The sequence below is a fragment of the Ammodytes marinus genome, assembly GCF_949987685.1.
Source record: "Ammodytes marinus genome assembly, chromosome: 2".
Classification (NCBI taxonomy): Eukaryota; Metazoa; Chordata; class Actinopteri; order Uranoscopiformes; family Ammodytidae; genus Ammodytes; species Ammodytes marinus.
Window position 1 is genome coordinate 9,639,632 of NC_137231.1, and position 6,233 is coordinate 9,645,864.

Genomic DNA, 6,233 nt, shown 5'->3' on the forward strand with positions numbered 1-6,233 from the left:
TAAAAGTGTAGCTGTGAGAGTCTGCTTCTTTTATAAGGAATCAGGATCAGTATAAGCCGTTTGTACATTATGTGGATGATGCAGGCTGATCCTGTACAATTTAGGCATGTGTTTATAAGCTATTGTTGGCTATAATCGAACTCTTATTCTGCCCACTCCGTTGCTGTGCGCCCCAGCTCTACTGTTTGTATCTCACAAAAGCCTTGTATCTCTAATAAGTCCACTTTGCAGGATTTGCTGAAAGCCAGTTCTTAATGGATGTCTGGCGAAGTGCTCTGAGGTCATGAAATCTGAAGTCCCTGCTCCGTACGAGCTATGCAAAGTCATGTCTAAAGATTTCAAAATCACAGTCATATGCCTAACTAACATATAACTACAATTTCAGCTCTTTGATTGGAATATCTGACTGACTTGATATTTGGTGATATAAGATTATGGATTTATCATTCATAATTGTAGTGGGTCTGTACAAGCCTGATTTGTTCTAAACCTGGTAACACATTGTTATTCTTGTATTATTGGCCATCTATAAAGCATTAATAATTGTAAAAAAGCATACCTGATTGAATACATAAAGCATTGTCATTAGACTGTCTTCACATGCCAACAACGTGCTCACACACTAGTGTTTATGATGACAAAGCAGTATTAAACACAAAGTCACTCCAGGTCCATTCATGTTATCCTATTGTAGAAGCCGTACAGAGGTTTGAGATTCCCCCACAAAGGCTGGGCTTAAGGTATAGGCTTTGATGTGCTTGTTGTTGTAGTGTGGACATACGGTAAGATCTTTAATAAGGCAAAGCCGGCAGTGTTTTCCTCCAACTACGTTCTGCAGGGGTGCGTGTCTGATCTTTGACTCTGAAACAATGATTAGTTATTCATAAAGCTTATTGATGAGTTATTCATGAAGAGGGACTTAAAGTGAACGTCTCCATCCCGGCTCTTTATAATTAGAGGACAGCTCCCAATCAATAAACATGATGGAAGAAGAATCCCCCGCAGCTCGGCTGGCTGGAGATGTCAAATACTTCCCATTGAGAGGAGAGCTTAGATAGATTCACTTATGTCTGGCCAGAGGCTGTCTCTCAGCGCTGGTTTGATGCACTCAAGCTTTTTTCCCCCATCTGATAGGAGTGTTGGTGAGAGTGTATAATGGCCCCACTCTGCTCAGTGACATTCCTCTGAAAGCTTCAGTGCCATCGGACATGATCGAGCGAGCCCAGAGAAAATCAGCGGCAGCTGTTATCAATGACACATTTCTCAGCAGGACATCCATGTAGCCTGTCCATGCTGCAGGGTTCTACAGCTTTCGGAACTCACAGAGCCATATTACATAAGAATATGAAGGGCTGAGCGGCAAACGGTGTTCTAGGTCCTAAAAATAACAACATTTATTTGGTCTGTGTTGTGAACTTTATGCGTTTTTTTGCATCATTGGATGGTCACTTTGACGAGATGTGATATGCGATAATTCTAAAAAGATGTTTTTTTTTTCGTTGAGTTGGCAACATTTATTTGATCTTTGGACAGAACTGGGCAAACCCTTCCCTCTGTTTCCAGTCTTTATGTGGGTTGAACAGACCCAGAGGTGGTATCTTTCTTCTCATCCAACTCTCTGAAAGAAAGCAAATAGGGGAGAATGGGGTAATTTGTCACCCGGGTTGGTTGTCACAATCGTTATATCTCGGAACCAGAAGGCACTGTCTGTGAAATGTTGGTATGTAAATATCCAGAATTGGGATCAGAGGTCACCTACATAGTCTTCCTTGGAGTTAGACTGCTGAATTTGAGGTGAGACGACTGTTTGTGTTTTTCATGTCAAATTGAAAATATTTAGCTCCTCAGTATTTTTCTTCTAGGCTTTTACACAATGGATTTATAACAAAACTCTTGTTACCCATACAAAGTGTGAAGGGTAAACTATAGTTTAGATTGTGGTTAGCAAGCTAATTAGTTGTCAGATGGTTGTTGGCCTTGATGCTAGCAAGAAATTCAAGTTGGGGTTGGTCGTCACATTTTTTGGGGGATTGGTTGTCACATGTTATCTCAAGGCTGCAGCCAGAAAAGGAACCCAATAACGAAATAAATTGTCAAGCTGTATCCTCACTGACACCCCAGAGAAGGAAAGAATAGAGCAGGAAAAGGCAGCTAGCATGCAAAAGAAAAAAGGGCAACAAAATCAAAACAACCCAGTGCATCCTAAACTAGACCAGCTGCCAAGGCTACAGTAAGTTATGTAGGCCTATTTGTCAACTTGACAATGCAATTAAACTTTCAAATTTAGTTCTACTTTCTTGCCTTCTTTTTAAGATTATTCCCATTAAGATAATATTGTGACAAACAACCCCATAGTGTTTGACAACCGTCCCCTTGATGGGGTTGGTTGTCACAATGTGTAAGGGTGTCTTTGATGATGAATTTCTTCTTTATTACAATAAGATAGAAAAAGTGAGGGGTACACATTTCAAGCCAACACCTTAAGCTTCAATGTAATGTAGGAATGACTATTGAAAGATGTTTAGGTGATGAGCAATTCTCACTAGAGTAAAAAGTGTGCCTACTTACCCCGTTCTCCCCTAATTGCATTTTCCCAACACATCCAACAATTCCTTGAAATGAAATATGTCAGAATTAAGAAAAAATTATATTGTTTCACTAATCTTCCTTTCATATATAAACAGCATGGCCTCTTTGAGTGATGTTGCAGCTGTAAAGATCAATCACAAGTCACATGAAATTGTTGTGAGTGGTGCTGCAGTATCACGGTGAAAGCCGCTGATCTAATCTAAAGGAGCTTCACTCACCCCTCTGGGTGCTGGAAAGCAGTGGTAGCAAATGGAGCGATTCATGTGTTGGCATCACGTTAAAATGTCCTTACAAATCAACTGAGCTTTGTGTAATCACTGTAGACTTTATGGACCGCTGGGTTTTATTGAAGTTTCAAGGTAAAACGCCTCAGTGATGGTTATACACACTGTGTTCATTCTCAAAGGAGACGGGAATGTAGTAAAAGTTGTGTGTGGTGATCTTTACAAGGCAAATAAAACATTCATCTTTAAAGGGAAAAAATCCCATGAACGACGTTTTGGCCAATCTAAAGTGCATGTTAGTTGGTTTCTTAAGGATATGTAGCCATCTAATTATGTATAGTTATTCTCTTTAGGATTCCATTATTGTGGTGCCTCTAGGATTCATCTGAATTGGTTTTATTCCCCATCAACACGCTTTATGTTTTTACAGCTGTGGAGTTCATATTGATACAATTACGATGGCCCTAACTTAATGTTTACCCAGACTGCAGGGAGCGTGTTAGGCTTCCAGGCATAATGATGCATGGTGAGGCAGCGTGACACACGACTGGCCGGCTCCCCCTCAGAGTTGATCTTCTATTGTCCGTCGACATGCAGAGACGTTGAGTTTAGTTATCTACGGTCTGAGCCGGGAATAGACATCCACTACAGGTTAGACTGAGTCATATAATCCGTAACATCAATGTGGTTACACCAGCGAGTGTTGTAGCCATTCACTACAGAACCGCTCAAGTACACGTAATTAATTATCTTCTTGTGAGGCTCTCTTTGCTCATAAAAAGACTATTTGGCAATCATAAAAGTGTGTTCAAATATCTCCACCGTCCCTGAGCGTAAATGAGGAGGAAACATAATGGTTGGCAGATATGATCTTGGTTCATGCCCAGAAGTTTAGCGCACAACAAAATAAGAACTCAAATATACTGTAGATTCAAATGACTAACAGACTCACTGACTCTGCCTCGATCATTTTGTGCGCAACAAAATACTGTGTTGCTGCATCTCTCTGTTCACAAAGTGGGAAAATCAGTTCCCATGGCTAGGAGACACTGAGAAGAAAAAGAAGAAAACTGGCTGTGAACTGAAATGTTCGGTGTGATCAATATGGACTGCAGGTTTTGACAGTTTATAAAGACCATTTGGGACATCATTGATTGGGATGCAGCAGCAGATCTCTGCCCCGTGTGACTTCAGTGTGGACTTAGCCTTTAATGAAACGGTTGGCTTCTAGGAACTGAGCAGTGGCTCTGCTTGAGTAACGCCACTAATGGTCCAGGTTTGGTTGAATAGCTGTCGTTTCTCCGTTTTGCTCATCTTTCTTTCTGGCACACGGGACTTAAAAAGCATCAAGTACCGCTCTCCTGACTTGTGGCAATCTATCTTATTTTTGGTTTCTTATTATTCCATTTTTTTCTCTCACCTTTGCTGCCTCACATCTAACTAGATGGAAAGCCTGTTCGGTTGGAGAACAGTGCTGCTCCATTAGCAGATGTAATTGGCGTTTCTGATGGCCGCAGCACCCCAGATAAAAGGTAATCAGTAGGTGTGTTGCTGCCTGAGAGGTGTGAAGAGAAGGGTCAGCTCTTAGGACTTACTGACGCTGTTATTGAGCAATCCCCTTACTTGGATTGAGAGCACTCCAAAATCAGAAGCAAAGCTCATCTCTTCAGTGAGTGAGCAATTGTTAAGGAAGGTGTGTGTGTGTGTGTGTGTGTGTGTGTGTGTGTGTGTGTGTGTGTGTGTGTGTGTGTGTGTGTGTGTGTGTGTGTGTGTGTGTGTGTGTGTGTGTGTGTGTGTGTGTGTGTGTGTGTGTGTGTGTGTGTGTGTGTGTGTGTGTGTGTGTGTGTGTGTGTCTTCACAGGACAAGTTCACAATGGCTGTTGTACCACTTTGATTTGAGCTTGGTTAGTAAATCATACAGTAAGTTTGATATGCGGGAGGAGGAGGTTCTAAAATGATTTCCCAATTGTATAAAGAGAATGCCACTTTTCACAAATATTGAATGTGCTCATTGATGATGAAGTAAATTAGCAACAATCTACCAATGGGAAGAGGAGAAAATTAAGAGCTTTTTATCCTATGGATGTCAAATTGTCATAATACATGGTGGAGGTAATTTTATGGCATGAGCATGTATGGCTGCCAATGGAACTAGCAGCCATAAATGTTCATACATGCTCATACATCAAATGTATTGATACCGTGACTGAATGACAAAAGAAGGATGAATTCTGAGTTGCACGAATCACTCCTATCTGCTTAGGTTCAACCTAGTCCCCAGACTGCAGCAGGACAATGAGTGAAGACATACTGCCAAGACTTTTAAGACCAAAATGTGGATTGTTCTTGAATGACCAAGTCAATCGTCTGACCTGAATCCAATAAAGCATTCACTTCACTTGCTGAAGGCAAAAGGCAGGGAGCCATTGAAGCAAGGGATTTGGAATATTAGTACTTAATTTAATATTATCTATTTGATATTATGTTACTTTTTTTACACCGAAATTCTGTCTCAATATTGCTGTCAATATCCTTTAAAACTAAAGGTGCACACTGAATACATACATACTGACTGTTTTATTACAGTTCCGTTGTGGTGGTTTGTAGAGAGGCAATATCACAAATTGCATCATCATGGGCCGTTACCACTCGGTTACCAATGGGCTCAAGCAGGTAATCATTTTTATGGATCAAAGTTAAATTGAAAGTCCATGAGATGTATTGCCTGGACTGGTATTAAAAGATGAGCAGACCTACTGGTTGGAATCTTGGTAACACATTTCTATGTACAGTATGTCAGAAGTCGACTGCACACTTGTCTGGACATCTGAATGTCACTCCTTAAGTTAATTAGATGCTTTTTTGAGGCTACCAAAAATGATAAGTTGTACATTTTCTTATCATTCATTTAAAAATTGCCATGTGCTTTGCTACTGACTGACACATATTTTAAAAAGAACTGCAGATCAAACCTGAAAAAAATGTTCTTTCAAAGCCACCGTAAACGTTAAAAAAAAAATTCTATTTGTCATACAATTTAAATAATTTTAATTGTGTTAACAGCAGATGGCTCAGACCACTGATTTACGTATGGAAACGGGTTTTCCCAATCAGGCAAATCGAGTTTGAGCCCTCAGGCAAGACCCTTAATGCTATTTGCCTACCACAAATTGAAAGCGGTTTTGGATAAAAGCTTCTAAATGGCATTTAATGTAAACGCACACTACATGCCTCTTTAATCTCTTATTTCATTACAGGCTTTGGCAGTGTAGCATCTACAGTACTTCTCAGAATGTGTATTTTTAGATTATCCTCTTAATAGCTTTAGATTAATTCCGTTTTAGCTAATAACATGGTGCTTTCTTTTCAAACATGGTATTGAGTCAGCCAATCATTCCAATGCCGATTGTGCTTTCTACT